At 37.5% G+C, this 12,258-nt stretch overlaps 1 protein-coding gene across 12 annotated transcripts in view; it reads left to right on the forward strand.

The window, feature by feature from the left end:
• LOC147834296 (uncharacterized) overlaps positions 1-12,258 on the forward strand; it is a 340,821-nt gene that overhangs the window by 162,066 nt on the left and 166,497 nt on the right. The gene's annotated exons all lie outside the window — the stretch shown is intronic.

Below are 12,258 nucleotides of genomic sequence, written 5' to 3' on the forward strand. Positions count from 1 at the left end.
AATGTAAAAACTTATTGTATGTTATACTTTTAAAATGGCCATTATCGATTCTTAAAACTGATATTCAGCAAAAGAGAGGCTGTGTTTCGTATTTTCACTGAAATTGAAAGGAGGCAGTTGTTATCGGCTCCGTTTTGTTATAAATATCCACATAGTGAAGATGACGCTCATCTTATGCAGCACGGCGCCTCAACATTTCTGCTGTCTAAGTTGCTAATATTAAAATGAAAATAGGCAGTTCCTTAAATCATGTTTACATTTTATTGTTGAGAAAGTGAAACAACGAAGCCAGGGTGATGTGAATGAAGTTATAAAGTACACTGTTCCCTTTGAAGATTTACCCGTGTCCTCGGTATAATCTGCTTTTCCATATCAAACTGAGAAGAAGAGACTGCAGCCTTGATCAAACTTGCGAAGTCTGAACTTACACGGAGATAATGCAGGACTGAACTGTGCGTGTAAAGCAGGTCGCACACCAGAAGCGACGCTCGGCGGCGCGCCGCGCAGCGCCACGTATTTTAGAATTCTAAACATAGGTTTCTATCAGGATACACACACCGGCGCCGCAAGTCGGCGGCTGTCGGCGGCGCCCGGCGACGGCTCAGGACGCAGTTCATTTTTCAGCCGCGCCACAGAGCGCCATCTGATTAGTTTCATGTTAAATATCATTCGAATGTGCGCGTCTGGTGTGCGATACTTTAATCTGTCATGTACGCGCCGTGTCGCGGCGCTTCTGGTGTGCGACCTGCTTTAGAGTTTTCCAGCTCTTTTCATCCCCGCTTCTAGCAGCACACTCCATTTCCGCATTACTGGATCTGTAGCAACAACAGACCGCAAGGGATGATGGTCAAGCATGGGCTGATGGCAATTGTAGTTTTCGTTACCTCCCGTTCGCTTCATTCGCCTGAGCAAATTTTCTCTGAAGACCTATAGTTTTACCGAGTCATGCGACTTCGGTAATATCGAAAAAAATTAATATTGCGGTATGACGGTATTTACAATACCGTTACATCCCTAATATATATATATATATATATATATATATATATATATATATATATATATATATATATATATATATATATATATATTTTTTTTTTTTTTTTTTTTTTTACAGTATACATAAGGCAGCATGAATAAAGTCCAATTATATATATATATATATATATATATATATATATATATATATATATATATATATATATATATATATATATATATATATATATATATATATATATATATATATATATATATGATAATATGCTATGATGACATATTTTTATATTAGTTCAACATCAGTTGTTTTTATGCAAATTTTGGTTTTTTTTTTGGTGTGAATTACTAATCTTACACACACAGCCACTCTTTTCGAATACTAACAAATTGATTTGCATATGTTTATTTTGTGAAATAGGAAGAGAGTTCTCACAACTTCACTTTTCTGGTCTTAATATAAGATAATGAAATGAGCTTAAGTAAATATTAAAGAACGAACCTGCTTTTGTGGATGAACTGTCCCTTTAAGGTGACTCCGCTCAGACTCTGTGCTCTACTTCTGCCAGACACAAGGGTGGTATTTTTTATGATGGGCAGCAGATGGTCACAAATGTGAAACTATCAGCAGCTGACATCAGTTGACATGATTCAATCATCAGGTGCTAATCCAACAGTGCAACATGTTTTTATAAAGCCACAAGCACTACAGGTCAAAAACTGGGGTTGGTGAGAGTAAATCAATCAATACAATCATTAATATATAAAGTGCTCTATGTAAAGGAGTACACCCCTTTTTAAAAATAAATATATATTTTTATCTATTTCTCAGTTAATATAGGTCATATATTTTGGTGCATTTGAACAAAACTGATTTATTAAACAGAAATATTTAATAAATTAATTTTTATGTCAAAAAAACATCTTTGGAAATAAAAAGATTTTATATTTATATTCGTGCAAAATATTGGGAAAAAAAATTACAACCTACAATGTTTCAATTTCTGTTTTGTTTCTCTGGAATTTTGCTCTTTATTTTTAATTCAATATTGTTCTCTAACCTTTAAATTTGGGTGTACTAATTTTGGACCCTTATCATAGGTCGGGGTAGGTGTAGACGTTAATAACTGTGATGGTTGGGTTTAGGGTTGGGGAAGTTGTAGACGTTAATAACTGTGATAGTTGGGTTCAGGGTTGGGGTAGGTAGAAAATAATAACTGTGATGGTTGGGTTTAAGTTTAGGAAAGGTACACAATAACAACTGTGATGGTTGGGTTTAAGTTTAGGGAAGGTGTAGACGTTAATTACTGTGATGGTTGGGTTTTGGGTTCAGGTAGGTACAAACGTTTAAAACTGATGGTTGGGTTTAGGTTTATGAAAGGTATAGATCAGTGGTCACCAAACTTGTTCCTGGAGGGCCGGTGCCCTGCAGATTTTAGCTCCAACCCTAATCAAACACACCTGAACAAGCTAATCAAAGTCTTACTAGGTATACTTGAAACATCCAGGCAGGTGTGTTAAGGCAAGTTGGAGCTAAACCCTGCAGGGACACCGGCCCTCCAGGACCAGGATTGGTGACCCCTGGTATAGATGTTAATAACTGATAGTTGGGTTAAAGGTTGGGGAAAATGTAGATGTTAATAACTGCAATGGTTGGGTTAAGGGTGAGGGAAGGTGTAGATGTTAATAACTGTGATGGTTGGGAACATGTAGACGTTAACTATGATGGTTGTGTTAAGGGTTAGGGGAGGTAAAAACGTTAATAACTGTAGAAATTGGGTTTAGGGTGGGGGAAAGTGTAGACGTTAAGATCTGTAATGGTTGGGTTTAGGGTTGGGGTAGGTGTAGACATTAATAACTGTGATGGTTGGGTTAACTGTTGGGGTAATAACGATGATGGTTAGGTTTAGGGTCGTGGTAGGTACAGTATAAAAGTTAACTGTGATGGTTGGGTTTATGAGTGGAATAGGTATAGATATTAATAACTGATGTACATCGGCATCTTGCCAACAGCATAGTTTTGACATATCTCCATAATCCCAAGGCCCCTTCATGTTATGTTATACTGCTCTAGTTGGCCACACTAAGGCCTTTAAGCTTCCTCTGCAGGGGGTGCATATCTCCGAAATGAAAGAAATCATGATTAACAACATAAACCTTTAAATAAAGTGAACAAATAACTCCGACAAATATTTCTATATAAAATATTAATTTAAATGAGTGATTTGTGAGGTTATATATAACACATTAAAATAGCTGCTTTATATTTGAATATGTATGAAAATATTATTTCTCATGTGATGCAAAGCTGAATTTTAGCATAATTAATACCTTATATAATGTCACACAATCTATTATATAACATTGTCATATACTTTTATTCATTTATTTATTTATTTTTATATATGTATGCGCTCTCCTGATGTCAGCAAGCTTACTGTAAATGTGCAAAATGATATCCTTGTTGGCTGAAAGATAAAGGTAAATAACGTGTGTTCCTAAAATGCTTACAAGTCCTCTAAAGCATACACATTCAGTCTGAAATATTAACAGGAACGAAGCACAATTTCCTATACACATACATTTTAAGGGTAGAAGAATGATGCAACTTGCAAGCAATGCTTAAAGTATGCATCGTTGTTAGTTTGCATATCTTGTTCAGTCATCCCATCACTGTGTGCTTTCATAAAGTTCTTCATAAAAGTCTTTTCTTGCTGACATTGACCGAACATTGACTCCTGCACCTGTTCTTCCGCATCTTCCCATATGCCCACGAATGCACCTTCAACACAAGTTAAACCTCCAACTGCCCCAGCCAGTGCTCAGCTGCTGGGGTCGTCCCACTACTGCATGTTTGCTCCGTTTTAGTTGTCTAGGAGCGAGACAGATTTTGCTGAAAATTAACCATATTTCTAATCAGGCACCCAACTGAGGCGCCCATCCGCTGTTGAACAGACCGGGCTCAGTGTGTCTCTGTGGCGGGCAGCTTGTGTCAGCATGTGTCTCCTCCACACAGAAGCTCCAGCCGCGGATAGAGGACAGGCATTTACCCCTCAGCTTTCATTACGCCTCTGCTTTGCAACAAAGATAAAGTAAAAAGTGAAAGAAAGAAAAAATCGAGTCGCTGGCCTGCGCCTGCTTCAGTTTTGTAGGTTTTTATTACATTTTCTGTAGATGATCAAACACAGAAGCTCATTTGTGACCAATTTGGAGCGCTCTATAAAGCCTTGCTGTCACTTCTGAGCTTCCATTTGAGTTAGGAATTGGACGCTGCCTTAGAAGGAAGTTGCCTATGTAGGCAACAAACAGCAAGGCAGCTCACTAGGTTTTGGCTTGTTTGATCATGTAGCAGCTTGTTTCATTTGTATGTGCGTGAAAATTGGTCACAGTCCGACACCAATAGACTTTGACACTAACTTGTCACTAAGCTAACAGTTTTATTCGCTAATAAGCATAAACACATGGCAACCATGTTTCTTTTTTATTTTATTTTTATTCGAAAACTTGCTATTTGCATACAAAATCTATCACTGGTTCTTTAAAGCCAAAAGCAGAAACACAAATCAAAACAAATATCAGAAGTTTTATATCAGGGCTTTGAACTGGATTATATGTATTTATTTATTTAGATTTTTGAGTTAGAATTTGTTTTAAACTGAGGTAGCAAGTATTTTTGACTTTATGACTAGCTATTTAACTAGTTGTACGTTGCTCAACTACTACAGTAGCTTAGCTACATTTTTCAGTAGCTTCAGAGTATGATACAGTGTAGCCTTTCTACTTGCTAGTTACTTTTTTCCATGCAAGTACCTGTAGTGGAGTAGCTTGACAATATTTGATTTGATTAAGCTTTAATTCTATTGTACTGTTTTAAGTCCCAACTGTTTTACTTATCTTTACATATTTTTTAATACACACATTTGTGGAGCTAGTATAGCTAGCTATTTAGTTACTTGTAGTATAGCTAGCTACATTTCTATAAGTGTAGTCTGACAAAAGCTTAACTACATTTCCTGATGTGTAGCTTGTAGCAGATGGATAAATAGTAAAGATGGATGGATGGATGGATGGATAGATGGATAGATGGATGGATGGATGGCGGATGGGTGGATAAATGGATGTATAGATGGATGGATGGAAAGGTTTTATGTATTGATGGATGGATGGATGGATGGATGGATGGATGGATGGATGGTAAGGTTTTATGGATGGATGGATGGACGGATGTATTGATGAATTGGTGGATGGATGGATGGATGGATGGATGGATGGAAAGGATTTATGGATGCATGAAAAGGTTGGCTGGATTGACAAATGTGTGGGTGGATAGATAGATGGATGAATAGAAGGACAGATGGATGGATAAATTGATGGATGGATGGATGGATGGATGGATGGATGGATGGATGGATGGATGGATGGATGGATGGATGGGTGGATGAAAATATTTGATGGATGGATGAAAATTTTTATGGATGGATTAACTGATAGATGAATTGATGGGCAGATGGATGGATGGATGGATGGATGGAAGTATTGATGAATTGATGGATGGATAGATAGATAAAAGGACAGATGGATGGATGGAAAGGATTTAAGAATAGGATAGATGGATGGATGGATGAAAAGATTCTATGAAAGGACTGATGGCAAGGTTTTATGGAAGGATGAATGGATAGATTGATGAATTGATGGATGAATGGATGAATAGAAAAATGGATGGAGGGATGGATGAAAAGGTTCTATGAATGGATGGACGGATGGCAAGGTTTTATGGAAGGATGAATGAATTGATTGATGAATTGATGGACGGATGGATGGATGGATGATTGGATGGATGGATGGATGAATGGAAAAGATGTATGGATGGATGGATTGATGAAAAGGTTTTATGGATGGATTGATAGAAAGGTTTTATAAATGGATATATGTATGTATGAATGGTTATGTTGTTGATAGTGACACTAATGATAGTGAAAAAATAAAAGTGGATAGATAGATAGACAGACAGATAGACAGACAGACAGACAGACAGACAGACATGTATGTCTATAAATGGGCATAATTTTTCAATAAAGAACCATATAGTGGCTCAAAAACACCCCATTTCCCCACTCTCTCTGCACTCTGCATTCCAGACCATCCAAGGCAAACTCAATTATTCCTGCTGGTCTCTGCTTTGTTAGCTTGAATCTGTTCTCTGTATTTGCGGTGAGTGTGAGTGACACAGACACTGCGCTGGACAAACAGCCTCTGTGGTGAGACGATGTCCCTCTGACCGTATCTCACACTGTGACTGTGTGCGGGGCAGACCAGAGTAAACAGCACACAGATGAACTGAGTGCTGCGACACAAATAAACCTGACCTTTGACTTCAGCGGATGAATAAGACGCACTTCCCGTCCATCACTCGCTCACTCTGACTGGAATTGTAAACGGATTTTCTAAGTTAGGATAAATACGTGATGGATAACTAATATTATGGATGGATGGATGAACTGATGGTTGATAGTGAAAATATAAAAGTGAATGGATGGATGGATGGATCAATTGATTGATGGATAGATGGACAGACAGATAGACAGATGGATCGATGGAAATGTACTTTGGATGGATGGATGGATGCATAGATGGATGGAAAGCTATTATGGATGGATGAATAGATGGTTGTTAGTAAAAACAGAAAGTAGATAGAAGTAGCAGGCAGGCAGATGGATAACCTCAAGAATGGAAAGATGAATGGATAGATAGATAGATGAATTGGAAGGATGGATGGATGAATGGAAAGAAATATATTATGGATGGATGGATGGATGAATTGATGGTTGATAGTAAAACAATATAAAAGTAGATGGACGGACGAAGGGATAAATGGATAGTTGATGGATGGATGGATGGACAGATGGATGGATGGAAATGTATTATGGATTGTTGAATGGATGGATTGATAGATGGAAAATATTATGGATGGATGGATGAATAGATGGATGGATAGATGGAAAATATTATGGATGGATGGATTGATAGAAAATCAACCATTTTCAATGGAGGCAGATGGATGGCATACAAACATAAAGATGGATGGATAGACGAATGAATGGAAGGATTAATGGATGGATGGATGGAAAAAAAGAAAGAAAGATATTATGGGTGGATGGATTGATAGACGGATAGATTGATGGTTGATAATAAAAATATAAAAGTAGATAGACGAACTAACGGATAAATGGATATTAGACAGATCGTATGGATGGATGGAAAGGCATTATGGATGGATGGATGGATGGATGGAAATGTATTTTGGATAAATGGGTGGAAGGACAGACAGATTGATGGATAGATGAATGGATGGTTAATAAACAGATATACTGGATGGGTGGAAAGTTTAATGAAAGGAAAGAAAGGTTATATGGATGGAGAAATGGCTGAACAGATGGATGAATGGATGGTGAAAATATAAATCTGGATGGATGGATAGACAGGCAGGTGGATGGATGGATGAACGGACAGACATATGGATAGATGGAAATGTATTATGGATGGATGGATGGATGGATGGATGGACGGAGGGGACAGACTGACAGAGACAAACTGGATGGATGGATGAACGGATGGAAAGGTATTATGGATGGATGGATAGATGGATGGAAATGTATTATGGATGATGGATGGATGGATGGATGGATATTATGGAGTACAGACAGACAAACAGACAGATAAACTTGACCTTTGACCTCAGCAGATGAAAAAGACACACTTTTTTGTATCCCTGCGTCACTCGCTGCACTGACTGGTATTGCAAACGGATCTTCTAAGTTTAGAACTCATCTCTAAATGGATCTCTCTCTCTCTCTCTCTCTCTCTCTCTCTCTCTCTCTCTCTATGGGATGCTTCCAATTCCATAAGGAGTACCAACCTACTTCTGTTATATAGGAGTATTTCTTGAGAGGAGACCAGAACAATAGTGTCCAGACCTGATTTGCAGGTAAAATTTGTCAATGTCAAAAGAACTGAAGAGAAGAGCATCAGTTCTGCGAGAAAGACCCATCTGCCTTCTACACTCATGTTGAAATGGAAGGACTTCATAATGATGTGGATGAATACCTAATACATTCACTCCCGGCAGACAGTGTTCTATCTGCTAACTATAACCAGAGACAGTTCTCAGCAAACTCTGCTGTACGGGATTTCTGGTATCTTGAGATTTTGCTGCATTAAACTCTACTGCCTTTCTTCTAAGCTAAGACATACAAGCAAACATGAATGCACAAAGTGATGGTGGATTTCCTATTTACACACTGTAAAAAAGTAACAAAGGTTACTGACAACTGATTTTATTTTATGTTTGCTATGATGACAGCACATAATGTTTGACCAGATATTTTTCAAGATGCTTGTATTCAGCTTAAAGTGACATTTAAAGGCTTAACGGGGTTAAATAGTTTAAGTTAGGGTAATTAGGCAAATCATTGTATAATGATGGTTTGTTCTATAGACAATCAGAAGAAAAAAAAAATTATAAATAAGAGGGCTAATAACTTTGACCTCAAAATGTTTTTTTTTTAATTACAAATTGTTTTTATTCCCACTGAAATAAAACAAATAAGACTTTAAAGGCCCGTGCACACCGAGACGTTTTTTGCTCACGGTTTTTATCGACGTTTAACGCCTCGCGACTTAATAACGGGCGCCAATGTGATCGTGCACACCAACGTGCAAAACGCCAGGCGCAAAAGCGTCATTTAAAAAAAAAACGCCTCATGCTCGTTTTTTGGTTTTGACGCACTGCATCAAAACCTTCTCCACCAATCAGATCGACACTTTTGTTCACGTTCATGGAGCTGCTGAAGTTACAGTAAACGGCACTTGGAGGCGCTCAAGCGCAAAACTGTCAATGCGAGCACACATTGAAGACCACGCCCTGAGGTGATATGAACGTGGAGCTGCTTATTGCTCTTGTGGACACTAATCATTCCTTTATCGCTGGAGCTGCTGCTTGAATAATCCATGCTTGTTCAAGTCACCAGTAACTTTATCAACAATCGTGTGAACTTCCTCTCCTCCTCTTCTTCTGTGTTATAAGCGGGTGTCAGAAGCTTAAAGTTGTGGAGCACCATCTGACGTCAAAAGAGTGATTTTGCATACTCTTCAGCTTGACGCCAGTAAAAAGCGCTTGAGTTTAAATACTGAAAAACTTCTCGTAAAACGCTGACGATTAACGCAAACGAAAAGCGTCCCGGTGTGTAGGAGCCATAAGACTTAAGAATTTACATATAGGACAAATCCCCTGCTCTGTTAAATATCGTTTAGGGAATATTTGAATAAGAAAGACAAAAAATCCCAGGCGGGCTAATAATTTTGACTTCAGCTGTATGTACAGTTGGAGTCAGAATTATTAGCCCCCTTTTTAATTTTATTCATCATTTTTTGTTTAACGGAGAGAAGTTACACGGTTTTACACATCCATTCACACTCATACACTATGGCCAATTTAGTTTATTAAATTCACCTATACCGCATATTTTTGGTCTGTGGGGGAAACCGGAGCATCCGAAGGAAACCCACGCCACACAGGCAGAACATGCAAACTCCACACAGAAATGCCAAATAACCCAGCGTGGGCTCGAACCAGTGACCTTGCTATGAGGTGATTGCGCTACCCACTGTGCCACCGTGTCACCAGGCAGCAAGATTTTTTTTTTTTTTTTTACTGCTTACATTGCATGAAATTTTTAACCTTTCACTTACTAGAGCCTCCAGGTTGATGACCTGGTAATTGTAGTCTTTATTGCAGAACATTGCAGAATATGGAGGAGAGATACGCTACATTCAAAACAATCACTTGCTGTTTGTTCAATTTACTTATTTAAACTTATTCTACCTGTAAAGTGAAACAATATATATATATATATATATATATATATATATATATATGATCATCTTTATACTGAACTTCTTCGCGTCATGATCAGTCCCGTGATCCCCCGCGCCTTTGCTAGTCTCTGAAGTGAAAGCACATTCACATTTTACTGGAACTGGAACTACATATTTGGTGATCTGCCGTGTCCAGGGGCGGACTGGAACAAATATTCAGCCCTGGCACTGTAGCCACACCAGCCCACATTACCACATGCACATTCACTACTTAAATTGGTTTACAGATGGTGAAATAATATAAGCTGTACCATATGTAATAGATATTTATGTGGCAGGAACAAAAACAACCTGTTGTCATTCTCTGCGCCTCTACTTAAGAATTAAATACATACTGTAACCTTTGCATGTATTTAATGTTTTACTTTAAAGACTAGCTATGTATTCAGAGTTCACTACAAATGCCTTCAGTACTATGGCTATAGCTATAGTTTTTTCCATGTTAGACTATATTACTTGTTCAGTAGCAGTCTGTATACTCTAAATCCCACGTTATCTGCTGATAATGACATTTTAAAATGTACAGGAGTTCAACACAAAGCTTGTTAAACACAGTGTAGGTTACTGTCAAAAACTGTCAGAAGTAGCGTGAAGGGCGTCAAAATGACTTATTATATTTTTGTATAATGACTTGGAAGAATATTTTCAGTTTTTTTCTTACCTCCTCTACCAGCGCGGTAGAGGAGGTAAGAAGAAAACAGAAAATATTCCTCTGGTGTAAACTGTCCTCTGATGCAGCAGCCGAATTTAAACCTTTCGATTTCAGTTAATTTTATGCATTTGGCAGCATCTGACTTTAGACTTTTTTTTGCTTTCTTGGAGCTTTTCGGCACATTCTTTCTTTTTTTTTTATGGTCCATCTCTAACAATTAGCTTGTGTTGCGCTCACAGTTTGTTTGACATTCTTGCCAGATTTTGATTACATTTGCGTAACCTCTGATTGAGTCGGCCCCTCTCAAAACCAGCCGGATGTCACTGATTGGGCCAAATGCTTAACATTTAATTCATATTATTATTATAATTATTATAACTATTATCATCATCATCATCATCATCATTATAATATTCAGATCTTGCAAGAGATAAAAGTTGCCTGCATGTAAAATCATTGCATATTAAGAAATAAACAGATTTTTAAAAACTGACCGGCCCACATTTAAAAAATGGTCCGGTCCTTCTGGCATTTGCCAGAATTGCCTGATGGCCAATCCGCCCCTGACCGTGTTGATATCGCTGCGATTAAACAAACGATTTGAACCCAACTTGATTAGTTTATTCGACTCTGAATCAACTATTTCACTAAAGAATCAATGGTTTTAAACAAGGTGCACTTTTAGATTTAAACCTCAGCTGGATGTTTTCATTCACTTAGAGCTGTGTTACACTGCATGGAAGCTCATTTAAAAAAAAAAAAAACTATAATAGGGGCTTTTAAAATAATTATGATAAAAGCATATAGTTATTGCTCCAAATACAAAAGAACAGTTTAGCTTGTTCAGGTTTTATGTTGTGATTATGAGGAATATTGATGCATTTATCTGCTCTATTAGGAGACAGGCATTTCCAAACATTTTCTGTGGCAGCAAACGCACGAATGAACCGATAAAACACTTCATTTGCATCAGCTTTCTTCCCATGAAAATAACTTCAGTGCACAACATGACAGCGTACTTTTCATTCTATAAGCAGGAATATATCCAGCAGCATGTTTCTATGTGTAGTGTTCAAGAAAATCTGTGAAAAAGTGAAAAGAAACTCTTTAATGCTTTAGTGTCTATAATGTGCTTTAGTAAAGCAGCCTGGCGTGTTGCTGTTTAAACACTTCCTCTTTCAGAGATTTCTCCTTATGTTTCAAAATATGTCTTACACATTACATCACCCCGGAAAACACCCACAGGCTGAGTTCGGGCCCGCCATTAAAACAGTTATTGCAGCTTATTATGATTTACTTTAAAGAGATCTCGGTGTGTCCATCTCTCCGCTGACATGGAGCCGTGATCATTTGCAAATCTCTCTCCGGACATTCATTTACTTTGGACTGAAAACTGGTCTGGTTATATTGTGCTGTTGCATGGTGTGGGAGAACACCAGGACCGGAGATTAGTTGCAGTACATCTGTGTAGGATAGTAATGTTTAATGAAGTGTTTTATTATGTACACAAGCCTGCTGTGTGCTTTAGAAGACAAAAATAAATGTAAGAAATAAATATAGACTATTAGTAATAAAAAAAATAAAAAACGAAAATTCTTCACAGTTTAAAAAAAAAAAAAAAATATATATATATATATATATATATATATATATATATATATATATATATATATGTG

Source organism: Danio rerio, chromosome 13 (assembly GCF_052040795.2).
Source record: "Danio rerio strain M-AB ecotype USA chromosome 13, GRCz13ab, whole genome shotgun sequence".
Classification (NCBI taxonomy): domain Eukaryota; kingdom Metazoa; phylum Chordata; class Actinopteri; order Cypriniformes; family Danionidae; genus Danio; species Danio rerio.